Source organism: Ambystoma mexicanum, chromosome 3p, assembly GCF_040938575.1.
Source record: "Ambystoma mexicanum isolate Mex_15411 chromosome 3p, UKY_AmexF1_1, whole genome shotgun sequence".
In the NCBI taxonomy this organism is placed as follows: domain Eukaryota; kingdom Metazoa; phylum Chordata; class Amphibia; order Caudata; family Ambystomatidae; genus Ambystoma; species Ambystoma mexicanum.
Window position 1 is genome coordinate 1,181,995,934 of NC_090925.1, and position 21,644 is coordinate 1,182,017,577.

Genomic DNA, 21,644 nt, shown 5'->3' on the forward strand with positions numbered 1-21,644 from the left:
ACAGTGAGTTGGTGGTAGTGGGATACTCTGATGCTGAAGAGTGGTGTGGTGGTAGTGGGGGGGCTGTGAAATGTAAGAGTGAGGTTTTCGTAGTGGGGTACTTTGACGAGGAAGAGTGAGTTGGTGGTTGTCGGGTACTGTGATGAGGAGGAGTGCCATGGTTGTAGTGTTGTACTGTGATGATGAAGGAAGAGTAACATGGTAGTAGATGGGGGACTGGATGGGAAGAGTGAGGTTGTGCTAGTGGGGGACTGTGATGAGGAAGAGTGAATTGGTGGTAGAGGGGGACCGTGATCAGGAAGAGGGACGTGGTGGTAGTGGGGCAGATTGATATTGAAGATTGAGATGGTGGTAGTGGGATAATGGGAGTAGGAAGGTTCCAGTGGTGGTAGTGGGGGAACGGGATGAGGAAGGTTCAGGTAGTGGTAGTGGGGGACTGTTTTGAGGAATCATGACATAATTGTAGTGTGGGTTTGTGAAGAGGAAGAGTGAATTGGTGGTTGTAAGGGACTGTGATATGGAAGAGTGAGATGATGGTAGTGGTGTTTGTGATGAGGAATAGTGACCTGGTGGTAGTGGTGCACTGTGAAGAGGAACATTGAGTTGGTGGTAGTGGGGTACTGTGATGGTGAAAAGTGGTGTGCTAGTAGTGGGTCCTGTGACAAGGAATAGTGAGTATGTGGTAGTGGGATACTGTGACAAGGAGGAGTAACATGCTTATACTGGTGTACTGTGATGAGGAAGAGTGACATGGTGGTAGATGGGCGACTGGATGGAAAGAGTGAGGTTGGGATAGTGGGGGACTGTGATGTGGGAGAGGCAGGTTTTGGTAGTGGGGTACTGTGTTGAGTAAGATTGTGTTGGTGGTATTTTGGTACTGTAATGAGGAAGATTGAGTTGGCTGCAGTTGGGTAGTGTGATGAGGAAGAGTGTGTGGATGGTATCGGGGTACTGTAATGAAGAAGAGCAAGTAGGTGTTAGTGGGATACTGTGACAAGGAAAGAGTGTTGTGATGGTAGTGGGGTAGTGTGATGTTGAAGATTGAGATGGTGGTAGTGGGAGGCTGGGATGAGGAAGGGCCAGGTGGTGGTAGTGGGGTTCTGTTTTGAGGAATAGTGATATGGTTGTAGTGTTTGGTTTGTTAAAAAGAAGAGTGCATTGGTGGTTGTAAGGGACTGTGACTTGAAAGAGTGAGATGGTGCTAGTGAGTGTTGTGATGAGGGAGAGTGACATGGTGATAGATGGGGCGGTGAAGTGGAAGTGTGTGTTGATTTTAGTGGAGGACTAATGACAACCAATGAGGTGGTGGTAGTGGGTACTGTGGCAAGGAAGAGTGAGATGTTGTTAGTAGTGTACTGTGATGTGGAATAGTGGCATTGGGGTAGCGGGTAGTATGATGAAGGAGAGTGAGTTTAGGTTAGTGGGGGTATTGTGATGAAAAAGAGGGAGGTGCAATAATATAGATATATTCCCTTCCTGATGTCAGGCGTGAATCAAGATGTTCACGGTTAAGTCATGTGAAAAGCTGGTCCAATCAAAACAAAGGCTATAGTAACCAAGCATTGGCTTCCAACATAATTTCTTTGCCTACATTTGTTTAACTAATTAAGTAAATTTGAGCCTACTTAACACATTTAACACCCCAAAATACTAATAGCCCACTAACGCCCCTACCACTCATATTACATTATTTTACGAAGCAATCCCTGTCATTTTTATATTAAAAACACAGAGTAACTTAAAATACTTCTATCCCCCTAACTGGCAATCACAGTGATCTCAATATATTACAGTTTTCAAGTATGTACTTTCTTTTTTTGCTGCTCATCCCGGTTCTCGAAATGCTTGAAAAAAAAAAGAAAGCAATAAAACTATCACCAATCCCCAAACCTTCACAAATCATCCAATCATAGCCTGCACACACCCTCTATGGCCTACCTACACCCTTATATCATTTTAACACACTTTCCAAAATCATTTCGAGAACTTGATTTGCAATTCACGTAATGCTAGATTTTCAGCAATGAAAAACCTTGGCACCAGCAATGCATCATGGGAGATATAACTACATTTTTTGGTAGACGGGCACTCGCTCTTCCCCAAATTAAAAGAAAACAATGACTTGATGCATTTTTGCCAAACCAACAAAGAATTAGCTTTGAGCACTTTGTGCCCGTCTTATTTCTTATTTGGTGTAAACTCATCCAGCTTTTTTTTTACCCTTCATATCTTTTGAAACAGAAAACAGATTTGCACAACATTTCCCAGTTTTCAGGGCACCGTGTCCCAAATTAGGAATTACAAAGCTCATGTTGGTCCATTTTACGGCTCAAAAGTCTTTAGCCATAGAATGTTCACATTGCCTATGAATGATAGGTGTCCGTTTGCGGTCTATATGCAGCATCCCCCGAAGCCTAGGGCTCAAAAGGTTCCACTCAAAAGCGTAGCGTGCTGTCCATTGGGTTTCTTGGGACACAACATCCAGAGCGCACACAGAGCAGGAATGAAGCAGCCGGTGGACAGAGCCTGCATCAGGTAATTGGGGAAAAAAAAAAACATTAGTTAAGATAGAGGTAAGGTGATCAGATTTGAAGCGACAAAACCCGTGAAATTCAGCAGATGTGGAAGTGATGAACATCTTAACTTGCCCCCCTCTGTTGGTGTCTCCCATGATGACATTTTTAATGTCATTGTGAATCCCTCCTAGTATATTATCCATGTTCTAAAGGGCTTTGCAACGGGGTGGGAGGGATGCCAAGCTAGGATGGCCATCACTTCCCACATCCGCTGAATTTCAAGTTTGTTTTGCGTTAAATCTTATCAAATTAACTCTCTCTTAGCTTATGATTGTTCACTGAATTTCAAGTGTTTTGTTATATTATAGTTTATTCAATGCCCACAAGCCTTGACCTTTGGCCATAGCCAGTGGCCACAGCCCTTGGCCGTCACCACTTTACATATCGCACTGATACATATCTTCGTGGTACACTAGCCATGGATGAAGTGGCCACAGCTGACATGTTGCATTAATATGTTTCATTGGAGGCCACTAAGGCTTTCGACCATTGCCAAATGTTACACCAGTGATTTTATTATTATTATTTTTTTTTATTTGATATGGATAATACAATCATCCTTTCAAATATGTATAAAGAATAAAACAGCACAGACTTAATTAAATTTTAAAAATCATCCAGTGATGTATTCCTAAAGACCCATTGCCCCCTGCCTAGTAGATTTGATTGCTTCAAGTGTAACATATTTTTTATCCACTCCCTGTTCCCGCAATTTGTTCCCAGAAATAATGTCTGATTATCCCGATTCCTGTGGCAGTGCAGCAGATAATGTAAAAAACGCTTGACAATTAAAAACTCTTCCCTGTACTCACAGTCACTCACCTTGTGTCCCACTCAGTTCTTGCTCCCCCCAACTCACCATAATTGCCTTTTCTCTCCCTGAACCTCTCATATTACCCGTTATCACTCTAAGGAGTGTGTTTTATTTCGGACCATGTCTTGAAGCATAGCTGCAGTAATCTTGTGAGTTTCCCCTGGTATTCCCCCAATAATCCCACCCCAAACTTCCTGACGTTTCAAGCTGTTCTCTAACTCCCTCCTCACGTGTAGCCTGATGTGATTGCAACATTTTTACTCCTCAAAAGAGCATTGTATCACTTTTAATGTTCAGCATCCCCTGGTATTATTGTGGGAATTGCACAGAACAACAACAAAAAATGACATCTTTAAATATCTGAAAAGCCTTTCAGCCTTTCTGCTGCAAAGCACCATGTGACACATTTACATATTTTTTTGGGAGCAGGGGACATCCCCTTCTCTGTTGAATATGTTAACAATGACTGGCCAGATTTCCCACAAACAAGCAAAAGAAGTAACTGTGACACTTTTTGCCAACATGTTTCCTTGTTGGTAAAATTCCATCCAGCAGTTTTTGCGCCCGGCGTTCAATCAATGCACATTTTGTCCATGACAAAATGATTGAGACTTGTCCAAAAAGAGTGTTTTTTTTGTTTTTTTAATAATTGTCATCTTTTAACACATTGTTCCCAAAAGTCCAGTTTGTAGGGGCATCCAGATTAGTCCAGTGAGTCAAAAGATATTTGCAATATAATTGGTGGAAAGGTCTATGTACAGAGGCTCCACCTTAATATATAACTTTGCTTTGCTGGTGTTTGCTTGCTATAATGCTTCAACCATAAAGCTGCAAGATTATACTGCTCTGACAATCCCTGGTAAGGGGTGAAACAGATATCCAGTTGTCTGCAGCCGTGAGAACTGTCTGTCTTGGATTCATGTAGCTATCTCTCAAAGTAGCACTCCCCAAATTAGCCCAAATGCAAGCCATACTGCACTATCCTAAAATTGAAAAGTAATGAGTACTGGGTGACACTGGGGCATGCCTGACTTTGCTCAAATGACTTATTCCACTTTTATTGAATATTGAATAATAGGGGAGAGTTGGGCGTGGGTGGCTCTAATAAATTACATCGATCAGAATGTCTTGCATTAACATCCTGGTACTTACTTAAGATCAATGGTACCTTGCACACCTACATCAGATCTGCCTCCCTGATGATTACTGATACATGAAAGTGCGGTTGGAGGAGAACATCCCTGAACTGCGAAGTTGACTGCTGCAGAGATCCAGAGCACCCCTCAACCTCCTTTTCCCCTTCATGAAAAACTGTATATATTTCAGTTTTCTTGTACACTGTTAGCCAATGTTTGAAAAGAGTGTTGAATCACGAGAAAACAACACATTGATACCTTAATTAGACTAGTGTAGTCAATTAATTGCTTATTTGCAAGATTTCATGGTATTTAACCACTTCATTAGACAGGGATGGAATGAAACTTGTGTAAAACATGAAAGTAGTACTGCTTAAGTAGCCCCTCTTGAATATCCTTTTTTTTTAAACCTGTGTCTGTTTGTGTACCTGATTTGTAGTTTAAATGGGCCACGTAATGACACTTTTATGCATAAATGGGCCACGTAAGGACACTTTTATGCATTTGTTATTATGGCTGTCCAGTACACACTGTCATGCCACAGCAAGAAATGGCTAGGCCGAATGCACCAAACTGCCAGTCCAGCCAGGTAATAACACTTATAATGCTTGCTTTCTCATAAATGCCCAGTAATACATGTCATTCCACAGTGAGACATACCTATGCTGGCTGGACCAAAATGATGCCAGTCTAACCTCATAATAGCACTTATCATGTTTGCTTGCTTTATCATAGATGACCAGTACAAAATGTCATGCCACAGTTCGAAATGGCTAGACTGGTTACATCAAAATGCTTGTCTAGCCACATATGTATACTTATCATGCTCGATTTTGCCATACTGCAATCTGTTTGAGTTTTCTCCCTTGTGTACTGCTGTGTGTGTGACCAGACTCCCCTGATCTGATTGGCCATCCTCCGGCCTGCGTGACCGGAAAGCACACCAACAGCACAGGAGTGCCTTATTTCGAGCATGGTGCCTCCTGCATCCCATTTTGCACTAGCAGGTCCAGGAAGCAGGTAGGCAGCAGCCTCAGCTCTCTATGTGTTGTCATATAGTTTATATTCCTTATTCAATCCACTGCAATCTGTCGTTTTGGTGAGCTTTCTCCCTGGTTAACTCGTGTGTGTGTGTGTGTGTGAGACCAACCCTCCCCGTGGTCTGACTGGCCTTCCTCTACCCCACACCCCATTTCTTACTAGCATTTATTTTTCAATCCACTGCAATCTGTCATTTTGGTGAGCTTTCCCCTGTGTTTACAGGTGTGTGTGAGAGCATCCCTCCCCGTGGTCTGATTGGTCTTCCTCTGGCCCTCTTGATTGGAAGGCACACCAACTGCATGCGAGTGGCTATGAATGCAGTGCCTCCTGTGTCCTATCCACAAAGCAGGTAGGCAGCAGCCACTGGCTCTGCAGGTGTGGCCATATAGTTTACATGTATTTTTCAATCCACTGCAATCCACAATTTCGGTGAGCTTTCTCCCGTGTTTACTGGTTTGGGTGTGGGTGCGGCCAGCCCTCGCTTTGGTCTGATTGGCCTTCCTCTGGTCCTCGTGACAAGAAGGTATCCTCTTCAGGCGACTCCCCAGGGCAGCCTCTTGCCCGGGAGCCAGAGAAGGGCTTCAGAAAAGGGCAACCGACAACTCCTTTGTCTGTGTTCATTGTGGGGCGCCCAAGACAAGACATAACAAGACATAGCATTGCCTACCGCAACAAATAGTTAAGAACCAAACACCAATCTAATTATCAAATACTCAAACACAATTGTTTCTATCCTCGTCCATCAATGCTCCATTTCTGTGTCCGTGGGCTTGTTAAGCCCCGAATTTAGCTACTCTTTTGGGGATTTCCTCTCAATTGTTCTACTTCTGCTTTTGCATCTGCTCACTCATTCTATATATCCATTCTGGAAACAACCACAACTAAAACACTGCCTGGCTAGTGTTCTTTTGAATCTAGCAACCTATGAATTTTCAGATACCGCATGGCTTTCAATATACCTGCACTCTTGGAATAGCCCGGCCATAGGTAGTGCCTCACCTCTGAACATAAGCATTTATCAGTAGCAGCAATAAGAGTGAGAAACCAGTTCCTGAGGTTCAACACCCTTTTCGGACTTCAGACTTAACCACCTTTCACATACGGTTTCTTCCTGAACCCAGCAGCATTCTTGGCTCGATTCCTGCTTCAGTACCTTTACAGCTCTGAGTCTAACAAGCTTTTAGGAACTGCTTTCAACTCCCAATTCTGGCGATAGTTTTTCTGATTATCTGAACATAGCTTCATTTAAGACTCTGTGCCCTTTTTGTATCTAGCTGCATACTAGGTACTGTTTTACTTTCTGAATATAGCTAAAATTAGCTTCTATTTCAACTCTAAATCCGACAGCATTTAGACACTGTTTCACCTTCTTATTCTAACCACAGTTAAGACTCAGCACTTAGTCTAGCAAGATCATGGGAACTAGTTACACTCCATTTTGAGCTTCACCTAAGGTTTTGAATAGGGTGTCTTACATTTAGCCTTTGTGTTGTCCTTTGCTATACATTCCAGTTAGTCGCTGTGAACTCTGCTGCACCTTCCCAGTTAGTCATTGTGTTGAAACCTCTGCCCTTTACATATAGCCACTGTGTTGAACCCTGCTGTACCTTCTAGTTAGCCACTGTGTTGAACCTTACTGCGATTTCCAACTACCCATTGGAGTGAACTGTGCTTTCAAATTAGCCCTGTATTGAACCTTGCTCTACCTTCCCTTTAGCCACTGTATTCCATTTTACTCTTGCAATCTCAAGTTAGCCACTGTATACAAGTCTGCTATACTTGATTTTAGGCATATTGATTCGAACTGCTATGTTTTGAATCTAGGCACCCCTTTCTGTTGCAATAATTTTGATTCTAGGCATTGTTCAATTGCTATTGTTTTAAATCTATGCACTCTTCTTTAGTTTAGAATGTAGGAACCTCTTCTTACTGCAATAGTCTTTGATTTTAGGCATACTGCTCTAAATGCTATTGTTTTGAATCTAGGCGCCCTCTTCCACTGCAAAAGATTTGACTTTAGACACAATATTATTTCACTACAACTAGTCTGAATCTAAGTGCATTGAGTTACTGCAATTGGTTAGAATCAAAGTGTACTTTAGTACTATAATTGTTTATCGAAGAGCACATTACTGCTAAGATCGCGCATAGCCATAGCTCAAAGGCCAGAGTTGCACTTTAGCACACAATGAACCTGACCCCTGCTACCTGCCCCACTTCTACATTCAAGCCCCCTCCTCACCAACACACCATCCATCCCCTCCCCACTTCCGTCTAGCTCTCCCTTCATACTAAAAAAGACTCCCCTCTCAACAGCACCACCTACACTCAAACATACACCTCATGCTCAGTCACCCCGCCCAAAACCTAGAATAAGCTCTTGCACTATTCTTGCACCACAATTTTCATTCCCCTTCCCTTCTTGTAGAACGCCTGCTGATTCACTCTTCTACTCCTGGACCACCACCACCCCTCCGACTCCGAACCCTACCCATACACACTTCTCCACCCCTCCAATCTCTCCTCATCATGCCCCTTTCTCCCCCCTGAATCCCTAACCCATTTGGATCCTTCTTGAGAACTCTTCCCATCGTGTCCCAGCTCACCTGGATCGCCAACCCCTCACCTTCAGAAACACTTCTCCCTCTCTCCCCCTACTATCCCTTTGCTCCCCACAGTATTTCCGTCACTCCCCTTTCTCCCACTCTTAGAACCTCATGCCCCCCTCACCTAGCCACTATGTCAAGCCCCTCACCCAGTCTCGATGATCCCGCCCTTCCCCGCCTGCATTCTCATCAACCCTACATCCATCTCCAAAAACAAACACATTATCTTCGACTTTATCTCCTCAGAAAATCCAGACATGCTCTTCATTACTGAAACCTGGTTCGCTGATGATTACCTTCCCACCCCACATGAAGCCTTCCCTCCTGGATACTCCTTCATAGTTCACAACTGATTCAGTGGAGCAGGGGGGATAGTTACACAAACTAAATCTGACAGTCCGATTCACTGAAAATCCAGTCTACAATGCTGACTGTGAATCCCTGCTAGTTAAATTCGAACTCTCTCCTTCCATCACCCATGGCTTCCTACTCCTCTACAGACCCCCTGGCTGTAACAAAACTTTTGCAGGTAACCTTAGCGACCCCGTAGCGGCTATCTTAATACCTTGCTGGGAGATCTCAATATCTGGTTTGATTTCTCTTCAAACCCCATGACCTGCCCCTCATCAACAACTTGGAAGCCATCAACATGACCCAACTAGTATCAGGTCCTGCCCAAATAGCAGGACACACACTTGATGCGTATTCAGCTCCACTGACTCAATCTCCTCCCACTCCAAATGCCCACTAGTACGGACAGATCACTCTCTCACCCTGCTATTCTTTTCTCCCGACTTTCCCCACCTACCCCTTGCCCATCCTTTTCCAACTCACTCTCCTCTGTCCCCCTCTGGAACAAGGTCATTGCCTTCTCAGACTTAACTAACTCCCTGATAGCATCACTTCCCACACTTGCTCTCCAAGGAGAACCTTCCTCCATTGAGTGCTTTGACCAATGGCTCTCTGATGCCATCTCCCCCCTCATCTCTTTCAGATCTCACACCACAGAGCAGGCAGATCTCCAAAGTGGACCACACCCTTCCTCAAATCCCTCAGAACCCTCAACCACCACCTAGAATGTTAATGCTGGACTGACCTTTCCCCTTTAACAAAGCCTACACATTCAGGCAACTAAGGACCTATAGTGCCAAAGTAACACAAGCCAACAGACCGTTCTATGAGTCTTGAATCTCAAACGCCCTCTACCCCAGCACAGAACTTCACAAGATCATTCCTGATTTCAATCGCCCCCACCCCCACTCTTCCCCTCCCACCTGCCACTTCCAACAACTCTGTAACACCCTGTCAGGCCACCTTTTTAAAAACACCATTAAAAGAAACCTTGTATTAGCTCTAGATTGTCAATGTTCTCTTCCCACCCTGCCTACTCCCATGTTCTGCCCCCCAACGCCTTCTCCTGTACTCCCTCTCCCCCATCCAGAATTCCTTAAAATTCTCTCCAGTAGCTGCCACCCTTGAGGATCCCCAGGAGACCCCTTCCCCCTCACTCTTAAAAACATCCTCTCCTGAACCTGCATAGTCAGCATTGCTAGTTCAATAATGAACTCTTCCCTAACCTCTAGCATTTTCCCTGCAGTTTTCAAAACCTCCCATGTAAAACCATTACTCAAAAAGCTCTCCCTTGACCCCTTTTCCCTTTAACTACTGTCCAACGAAAAACCATTGTTTCATTTCCAAACTCCTAGATCGCACGACATACTCCCACATCTCCCTTTACACTAAATCTCATGGCCTCCTTGACCCTGCCCAATCTGGTTTCAGACCCCTCTACAGAAATGAATCCTCCCTTGTCTCCATCTGGGATGACATAAAAAGAACAGCAGATACAGAAGGATGTGCTGCCCTTACCCTCCTTGACCTCTCTGCAGCATTCAACACTATAAACTATGAAACCCATATAGACAGACTCCACTCGCTAGGCAACAGGAACCTGGCCGTCAGCTGGATCTCCTCCTTTCTTTCTAATTGTTCCCAAATCACCATCCTCCCTCCCTTTGCCTCTGCCTCCCACCAATTACACTGACGAGACATAGATCATTTTCAAGATACCTAATTCACTCTCCTCCCTGCTCTCTAGCCCAGCCACTTGCTTTATGGATATCAACCTTTGGATGACGACCAGCCACCTCCTCCTCAACCCGGGACAAAATCGAAATCTTCATCTGCAACAAGACTGCATGCATCCCCCAACCCACCCCCTGGCAATTGTCCCTAGGCCCCCATCCAACAGCATCAACCTCAGTAAAGAACAAGGACCTCTCTCACCACATTAACTCTGTCTACAGCTCTTGCAATTATCACCTCTGCATTCTCATTCAAATCTTCCCCTATCTATCCTACCCTCACAGAATATCAGCAATCATGGCCATTATTCTCTCTTGGCTTGACTATGCCAACTCCCTCTACCTAGGCGCCCCCTCCTCACAGCTCAGAAAGCTCCAACAGATCCAACCCTCTGCAGCCAGACTCCTCCTCTCCATCCCCACATGGGAACACATCTCCCCTGTACTCAGGTACTCCACTGGCTCCCAATCAGCCGAAGGGGTACTTTTAAAGCCAGGTGCATCACCCATCTCACCCTCCACAAGAAAGGCCCTCAATTCCTCCAAAACAAACTCTCCCATAAGCTTCCCAACAGAACCCTGAGAGCTGGTGCTGCACACCTAGAGGTGATTCCCCCCTTCAACCTCTCTAGACTAGGCAGAGCCTGCTTCTCGGTGCAAGCACTGACCGCCTGATATGATATGATGTGATATGATATGATATGGCATTTATATCGTGCCTTTACATAAGTGTTTCAAGGCACGATGAGGCAAGGGAAGTGAAACAGAGGGGAGACAGAGACAGCAATCCTACTAGGCGAGGTGAAATTGAGATTGCGCAAGTGCAGAGGAGGATAGAAGGGAAAAGTGGGGGGAAGCTGAGGGGGCAGTGCAGTACATAAGATAACAGACTCACTCCCTCTCTACCTCCACTTCCAAGAGGACCACCTTGCCTCTAGGAAGGCCCTCAAAACCAGACTCTTCCATCCTCCATCCTGAGTGCCCTCTGGGCTTTCCCTAATCAAGTCCCTTCAGTCACTCACCCATACACCTTCTCACACAATCACCCAAACATGTTCGCAAACATCCACACTGCATTTGCCACATGGACACTCACCCAGATCATTCACACACACACAATCATATTCATACCCATTCACCAGTCACTTACCTGTATACCTTCTCTCACATTCACTCACACAGACACCCAGAACATTCACACTGCATTCTCCACACAGACACCCACCCGGATCCTTCACACACATATAGTAACATGCATACCCATTTATACACCAGCCACTCACCAATACACCTTCTATTACATTCACTTACACTGCATTCCCTTAATGCGCACCCACCCAGAATATTGACACACAATCACATTGATACCTATTTGCACACAAGTTACTTACCCATACACCTTATCTCATAACCACTCACAAATGCATACAGAACATTCACATTAGATTCCCCATATGGTCCCCCATCCATACCATTTACACACACAATCACATTCATACCCATTCACCCACCAGTAACCCACCCATATGCTTTCTATCACATTCAATCACACACACACCTGGAGCATTCATACCTTATTCTCCACAGGGGCATGCACCCAGAACATTCATGCACACTTATGATCACATTCATGCACATTCACCCATCAGTTGTACACCCATACACATTATATCATGTTCCCTCACACTGAATTCTCAATGTGAGCACCCACCAGAACATTGACACACAATCACATTCATACCCATTCACCCACCAGTCCCTCACTCATACATCTTCTCTCACAATTACTCACACACAAACCTAGAACATTCACACTACATTCGCCACATGTGCACCAACCCAGAACATTCACTGACAAAATTACATTCATAGCAAAGGGTTTAGATAGAAGTGCACACCTATAAGTAAGTTTAGTAAAGAAATTCGAGGATTATTTTAAATAAGTTTTAGGGTGCTGGGGAGGAACTGGGGTCATGGCACAAGACCCTGACAATAAACAGTAAAAAGAAAGAGGATTCAACTTGGGAACCCTCCCGTCCCCTGCACACTTTCAAATGTTTGGATAAATCCAATACAGTTGTTCAAATTGATTTATAGGCATTGTACATATTTTTGTTTCTAACAAATATGGTCAGACACAGAGGTGTGAGATAAACAAATATATATTTATAGCCAAGCTATATTATTTTCAGCAAGAATTATATTTCAGAGAGAAATTATTTACAGTGCATAGAAACAAAATGGAATCAAAAGATGAAGCTCAAATTGAGGAAAAATTGAGTCCAAATTAAATAGCGACGCATTTCGAGGAAGTTCTCCTCTTCTTCATAAGGCCAAACTTGGACTCTTAATGTAAAAGGAAAAACACAAATTCAGTAAAGAAAATATTGTAGGCACAATTCATAGATTGTTCATAACATATTCAATTTTACAATTTAGAATATTTGGTGACGTTAGTTGTAACATGTCATAATATGCGTTGTAATACATGCAACATTATAAGGTGAATTATGTGGTCCATGTTTGAGAGAGAAACTGAAGGTCAATTAATACACCCCTTCCTGTAAAATAGACAGTAAAATGTACAACATGTTATAGTTCAGTGGAATGATCCCTCTAATGGGACCTATCAAGTGGATGGTGAAACATAAGCTAAAGTGAATATATAGGGAACAAAAAGCTAGTAGTTCCTAAGCTCTCTCGATCTAGTGTGGAAGAAATGCAAAAGTCGTTACCTTTGTGTGTAGAAAGTGTCAGAAACAAAGAATCCGACGAAGCAGGAAAAATAAGTAAACATACTGTCTTCGTGTATCAGTAAATTCCTAGAGACACGGCCAATTCCCAAAAAGATAATAGAAATCTGTAAATAACAGAGCCTGATCAATGTCAAGCTCATTGTTTAAAAGTAACAGACATTAGTATGAAATATATAAAAATTGAATAACATACCTAGCCAGAATGTGGATGGCGGTGAATAATCAATAGAAGAGCCCACGTAAAGTGTGGACCTCAAATATCCCGCTGTCGCTGCAGGCGTGCCTCAGAATGTAGGAGTTCTGTCACGCAAATAAACAAGCTGAACAGGAATGGAGTCCTGATTAGTATAAAAAACTAGGCAATCTAAAATGGAGTAGTGAAAACGTAACGTGATTACATTCATACCCATTTACCCACCATTTGCTCACCCATACACTTTCTCTCACTTTCATTCACACTGCATTCTCAACAAACAGATCCACCCAGCGCATTCACAAACCTCCACTCACACCCATACATAAATACCCACCATTCACATGCACACACACATATATCCATACATGCACATATGACATTCACCCAGGCATCATACAAGCATACAAACTTTACATACACACACACATTATACATACACACAAAAAAGTGTATTACCTGTTTCCCACATTGTGTCTGACATAATGCTCTGTTTCCAGGCCTCCAGCCCCCTTCCTCCATGCAGGCAGGAACAGGAAGTTCTGGTGATCTTTCTGCTCCTGTCTTCATGCAGGGTGGTATCCGGAAGCCTGGAGACTGGGTTGTTCCACCTCCGGCTCCCCTGTGCATGTCAGCCTGACTTGCATAGGGGAGCTGCAGGCAAATAGCCAATTTCTGGGTCAACAGACAGCCACAGTGTTCCAACACTCCACCCCTCACCCTGACTTTGACTTAAGTCAGGGCGAGGGCTGAGGTGGCATCATCCCTTGGAGATGTGGCAGAAGGACACACAGCACTGCCATGCAACTGATATAATGCCACCAAGATAGCACATGGCATAGTGATAGTTATGAAGAATTGCCTAAGGAGTTTCAGTAAATATATTTTCTTAATAAGTCATGAAAATTAGATATTAACATATTTATCTGTATGTGACAAGTGTGCAGTATGAAAGGGCATCTTTCATTCAAACCGTACACATAATTGTAGAAGATGTTAATGTTGTAATGTGTGCTACTATACGTATGAACATTTACATCAAAGTCAGGATTCACTTTGATTTCAGTGTTCATATGTATATAAGATCTATAGGAGATTTAAACTGTATACACACACACAATGTAAAACTCCTTTAATCCTCTTATACATATTGAACATTCACATCAAAGTTAAAGCTTACTTGACTGTGAGAAGGCATACGTATAAGAGGCATATTATACAAGAGTGGAAGGAATGTACATTTTATATCCAAGCTGCACATGTTCACGTGAGAGATGTACATTTCATACATGTTCATAAATAAACTTCTTAAAACTAATTTCACAGTCAGGACTGACTTAATGTCAGTTTTCAGGAGATGTAAATTGCGTACAAGTATGAACTGTAAAATTCATACTTCTCTTGTACATACTGAAAACTCACATTAAAGTTATAGCTCACTTTAATGTGAGGTTTCAAACGCATAGAAGGCATATCATGTGGGACTAATACAAACACGACAGATGCACTCTTACACCAAATGCTCTTGTGACATATACTTATAACAAATACATGTATGCCACGTGATACTACACTAATAAAACACACCCTCAGAAGGAAAGTACAGTTTCTATACAAGCTGTGCATATTCATTTAGAAAATGTACATTTAGCATATGCACATTAAACATGCTCAGAATCAATGCACAGCTTCCATACAAAATGTAATAACTCATGCTCATATTCTGTGTACCACATGCTCCTGCAACACATGTTCTTACGAAACACTTACTACACTCACACTTAAAACACACATTATTATGACACATGATCATGCAACACATGCTTCTATGAAACATACTCTTATGGTGCACATAAACAACACACACTCTTACGACGCATGTATTTATTGCACATGTGATGATGCTATTATGACACCTGCTGAGAATCAATGTACAGCTTCTATATGCTATGTCCATGCACATGTAGAATATATACATTCCACATGCCCAGAATCAATGTACAGCTTCCATTCAAATTGTACATGTGCATGTAGAATATGTACTTTAAATACTCTCAGAATCAATGTACGGATTCTATACAAAATATACATGCACATGCTCATATGCCTTACACCACAACTTTATTACTGGTGTCTACTCCTTGTGCCAGGACATTGTAAACTCATCCTCTTCTAAGACTGTACTTTCTCTTCCTTCTGCTCTTTCGACGTTCTTCTCTGACTTTGCTCCTGTCTCAGATTCTGATGTATTATTTCTGTTGGTCAAGGTTCATCCCACAGAAGCTCCTGCAGATTTTGTTCCATCTGTTATTATTGCTAAAATCTATCCGTCTCTCATACTGTTTCTTGTCTCGTTCTTTAACATGTGTCTCTCTACCTCTGTCTTTCCCATAGCTTTCAAACACGCAACCATTATTCGCATTCTAAAAAAAAACTCAGTTAATCCTCTTATTGTTCCCAATTTCCATCCTATCTCACTCTTACCCTATGTATCGAAGTTTCTAGAGCATCCAGTATATTCTCAGACTTGCTCTTTTGTCAATGATATATCTCTTCTTACACCGTTTCAATCTGGGTTTCGTCCCTGTCACTCGACCAAAACTGCTTTGGAATGTGTGCTTAACTCTCTTCTTTCAGCTCGCTATTCTAAACACTTCTTCTTTATTATCCTTCTTGATCTATCTGCAGCTTTCGACACTGTTGACCACTCTTTGCATTGGGAAACTCTCTCCTCATTTCATTTTAGGGGTTCTGTTCTTTACTGGGTTTCTTCTTATCTGTCTGTCTAATAGAACTGTTTCTGTCTCGTGGGATGGTAAGACCTCCTCACATTTCCCTCTTGAGCATGGTGTTCCCCAAGGGTCAGTCTTGCGTCGTTTTCTCTTTTCTTTATATACTGCTCTACTTGCTCCTGTTATCTCTTCTTTTGGACTCTCTCATCTCTTACGACACGCAACTCTTTCTATCCTTTTCGTCCTTCACTCGGAAATACACCAGACCCTTACAACTTGTCTTTCCGCAATCAAATCATGGATGGCTTCTCACTTTCTCACTTTAAATGCTGGGAAGATTGTGGTCTTATTCTTCCCTGCAAACACTCTCTCCCTTCACCATCGTCTATTTCCTTTCCTCCATCTACTCTTTCTATCTCTTCTACTGCACGTAATCTTGGTCTTTACCTTGCCTCCAATCTCTCTTTTACACATCACATTTCTCTCATGTCTCGCTCTTGTTACTTCATCTCTATAATACTCATAAAGTTTGCTCTTCTCTTACTTTCCATGCCACTAAACTTCTTATCTGTTCTCTTGTTTTCTCTCGGCTCTTCTATTGTTCTGTTACACCTTTTGGTCTCCCATCATCTCGTCTTGCTCCTTTAAAATCCATCTGCCATTCTTCAGTTTGTGTACTCTGCCTCCTGTCCTATCGTAACTCTATTACAGCATCACTTGTCTCACTTGGCTGGTTACCCTTCCATTCCCAACTTAAATTTCATGTTCTCTGCTTAGTCTTTAAATCTCTTTATGGTCTAGCCCCTGCCTATCTTGTTGCACTTGGGACTTTCTATACTCCCGCTCGCTCACTTCGCTCTTCCTCCCTCTTTAGGCTGAATGTCCCCTGCCCTCACTGTGCCCAGTCCCGCTTTCAGTCCTTTCAGCTTCTCACTGCACTCCATTGGAACGCTCTCCCACTCTCCCTTTGGTCTATCTCTCTGTACTCTCTTTTTTGTGTCTCTTTGTAAAATCACCTTCTTTATTGCCCCTGATTGTTGGCTATCAGCATTGTTGTTCGACCAATAAAACTCACCATTATTGTTGTACTGTCTAATTTTAACTGTGTGCAGTGCTTTAGAATAAGGTGCTTTAGAAATAAAATAAAAATACAAAAAATACAAATTATGCATGTTTGTATGCCACTCACACTTACGACACTTTCAACACTCACATTTATGGAACACACTATAGCAACACACACTCTTAAGACACACTTTCTTATGACACATGCTCTTATGGTGCATGCTCCTATGCCGCACTCCTATGACTGACACACATGAAACACACTCTTACCGCATATGATTTTGTAACATACACTTACAACACATACGCATACACCACTTGTTGTTACACTATTATGAGTCATGCTCAGAATGATTGTAAATCTTACATACAAAAAGTACATGTTCAGAATGTATAGCTTATACATTTAAAATGTAAATGTACAATGTACATGTATAATTTGGACATTACACATGCTCAGAATCAGTGTACATCTTATGTAAAAAATGTATATTTACATGAAGAATATGTACATTGCACATGCTCAGAATAATGTACAGCTTCTATATAAAATCTATGTGTACATGCTCATATACCTTACATCAGTGTTACGACAAAGATACTCTTATGACACTCCAACCTATCACACACACTCTTACATCATACACCTATATGATCATGATCCTATGATTCATGCTCCTATGATACACACACATGACACACACTCTTGTTTTTACGGCACAATTACAACATATACACTTATTCCATTTGTTGTTCTGCTACTATGACACTGCCTCAAAATGTATGTACAGCTTGTTTTTTTTTTTTTATTTAAAAGTTGTTTTAATCAAGTATATCTTGATTTTTCAACATACAAAATTAACATAACGTATTTAAAATTAAAAAAGAACATATTATGAAAAATAAAATTGATATTAACAAGAATTACATCCATATGCAGATTTACATAGTTAATAACAACAAACTAATTAGATACAGATTTAAACCTAATCACTTTAGACAAAATAAGAGCATTCAAAAAAGGCAAGTAATAAAATAAATCCTGTAACTAAAACCTGATTAGTGAACTTCCTTCAGTGTGACTTTGCACACTAACTTTGCCTTTAAGTCCCAAACTATACAAAAAACTCAATATTGCATATCTAACAACTTTCAACTGACTATTAAATAGGAGAGACCAGCAACGTGTTTGAGACATGGTCATGTACCCAGTAAATAAATGTTCAAAATGCACAATTCTTTTTGCTTGCAAACCTTGGCATTCAACACATAAGTGTTGCATTGTTTCAATGGCTAATTGACAAAACCGACACAAAGCATCGTCTTTTCTGATAATTCTGCGATGGCACAGAATTTCTTTTACGGGCCAGATATTTAATCGAAATCTTAAATAATCATCCCGCTGTCGGGAATGTGGGAACATCATTAGGTAACTTTCTGTTTCCCCATAGCGCTTTAAGGCAAATGGGTTTTTCTTAAACTTTTTGTATAGGAGACATGCAGATCTTGTTTTTATCCAGTCATCCTCCCATATCCGTTTTTTTGCCTTAGTGGGATTGCCTAGCAATAGTGCCATTGAAAATCCAATATTAATAATGATTTTTTCTGCTTGATTTCTCCAAGACACTGCAAATGGATCATCAGATCTTAAAAGGTAAATAGCAATCATTCCTAACAACCCAGGCTGATTAACACTCAATATGCATTTGCGATACAACGAGCATAGCCTCCACTTGTAGATGGCATATAAAGACAGGAGTCCTAGCTCGTGTCGCAGGATGCAAATGGGTTCTGACAATGGGAGGTTAAGAACACGCTTCCAATAGCATCCTTCCATAATGGCCCAGTATTGATATGATTTTCCCAAGACAGCCTCTGAACCATAAAGAATTACCGGAATAAATTTTTGTCTATAATAAACCAATAATGGTACTATTGAAAACTTACAATATTTACTCCTTATTAGTCTGCTTTGTGATATAGCCGTCGTTAGACGCTGTTTTAGATGTTGATGATTCGCATTCTTATCTGGTGAGTTACTTATGAAGACCCCCAAATAGATGTAAGAGGAAACTGAAGACAGGTTGACATTTTGTAAAGGCCATTTGTAGGTGGCTTTCCTTTGCATGCTTTTGCCAAACTGCATAACCTTTGTTTTACTTAAATTAAAGGAAATACAGTTCTTTTTAGTGTAGGTATCCAACGCACACAAAAGTGCCCGTAATCCTTTGGGAGTCTTTGAGAATAACACCATGTCATCAGCATAGAGTAGATATGTAACATTAACCCCATTAATTTTGGGTGGATCTGCCACAGTTTTACTGAGGTCTACACCAATGTCTGAGATAAAAAAAAGTAAATAAAGCAGAAGCTAGCAAACAACCTTGTTTCAACCCACATGCAGTCTTAATTGGGTCAGACAATAGTCCCTCACTAGAAAGTTTGATTTGTATCGAAGTATCTGTATGTAAGTCAATTATCCACTTGACAATTGACCAGGGACATTTTTTATCCATAAGTTTTTTTAAAAAGAAGTTCACGAGGAACAGCGTCAAACGCCATTTTAAAATCTATAAATGCTGCATAGAGTGGCTGGTGTTGGTGGGAAGCCCTCTGAATAATACTTGTAAGGGTAATAACATTTATAGTCGTCCCATTTCCAGGCAAAAATCCTGTTTGGAAGATGTCTCGATAGTTATTTTCTTCCAACCAAATGTTAAATCTATTCAGGATTAGTCGGGCGAAAATTTTCCCAGGACAATCCAAGAGTGCTATGGGGCGGTAAGCAGCTGGGTCATCACGCTTCCCTTTCTTAAATATGGGCAGAATGATGGACTTCTGCCAAGATTTAGGAATGACCCCTGTCGAGATGACTTTGCTAAAGATCTGATGGAGGATCATTGCCCATTCCTGTGGGTGATCTTTAAGTGTGCTATTATGGAGACCATCCGGGCCTATTGCCCTCGAGCAACTCAAGTTTTTAATACATATCAGTATATCATTGACGGTGATGGTAAAAAAATGGGACCAGCCTAGGGAGTATGTCTTTGGAATCAAGTTCGAGAAGGACGATGCATAAAGCTTTTCACAGTAAGTTTTCCAGATTGCATTTGGAATAGCATTTATTTGAACAGCATCCTGTGTTCTATGCGTGGCCTCATTTAGACAAGCCCATATACCACTAGTGGATTTCTTAATAATCTGGGACATCATGGTTTCCCCATTTTGCTGATAGTGCATTGCTCTCTGACCCTTTAGCCATGTTCTATAGGATGCTTTTAATTTTGTTTTCAAAAGCAAACGATGGATTGTAGGGACACATTTTAAATTACGTAGGTCTCTTCGCAATTCAGCTTTCTTAGACTGTACTATTGGGTCAAAGGGATGACAATGTTTATGACGAACACTCAGGTCTGGCAGTTTTACCTGCTTAAACAAGTGCATTACTGTAACATAGCAGTCCGTTGACCCAGAAGACCCAAGCAGGGCCTCATGCAACTGTTTTAGTCGATTTCTATTCCATCTCACTCGCGTACCGCTGTTATTTACAAAATTTGGATAGGGATGGGTCTCAACCATAGGCGAAATTACAGATGATGACCTTGAATATCGCATAGTTAGCTTATTATGATCATTATGGTCGGTTGCAACCACTTGCATAGATTGTACATAATTTAAAAATGTCTTATGGACAAAAACATAGTCAAGTATTGCCCGTTGTGACCCTCTACTCCATGTATACTCAGCAGGGATATCCCCTACGATGGCACCATTCAGCATTACAAATCCTCTCTCGTGCATCATATTTGTCCAAGTTAATTCATCATCATTATGTTCAGTATAAGTTTGTGATAACAAATGGAGATTTTAATCCCCTACTATGATGGTTTGACAAATGTTACCTTCAAAAGTCAGGCGATCGAGAATCGAATTTAGTGACCCAAAAAAAGATTCTGCGGTCATATTACCTCTGCTCCAATAAATGTTGACAATAACCAAAAGCTCACCACCTCTCTGGAGTCTAACAATTTGAAAATATGAGGATGGAGAGACTAATTTTTCACTTACAAAACCTGTAGCTTTCTTGACTGCAAGCAATAGACCACCACTGGGACGACCTCTGTGATGTTGAATGGCCGGAGTTATAATTACATCATAGGACGTCCAGATGGGGCAGTCAACAAGCCAGGTTTCCTGTAAGGCTACCAGATCATAAGTTGCCAAATCTCTACTAGCAAGGTCAAATAAATGCTTATGTCCTCTCGTATTCCACGAGAGTAGGCTACCTGTACCGGCATTATATTATGATCTAGCAAAGTAGTCCTGAAATGCCACCATTCGTGGAGCAGAGTTTACAATCTGATTCGATTCTCTATTCTTGGTAGATTGATATGTCCTGATTTGAGCTTTGTCCATCACATTATTTGTTATAAAAGGGTCTTGATACAAATTAAAACCCAATTCATATAGGACTGTTTTAGATTGCCATAATATATTCATTACAATTGTCGATTGAAGATGGATTCTTGCTTCAGAAGGGTCATTTGTATTAATAAATTCAACCAAGGTTATATCTGTTGATGATATATCAGACAGGGACGGGATTTCACTGCATATGTTCAAAATGCTAGCCCGATTTAA

At 41.6% G+C, this 21,644-nt stretch overlaps 1 protein-coding gene across 8 annotated transcripts in view; it reads left to right on the forward strand.

The window, feature by feature from the left end:
* SLC25A48 (solute carrier family 25 member 48) overlaps positions 1 to 21,644 on the forward strand; it is a 317,472-nt gene that overhangs the window by 181,524 nt on the left and 114,304 nt on the right. The gene's annotated exons all lie outside the window — the stretch shown is intronic.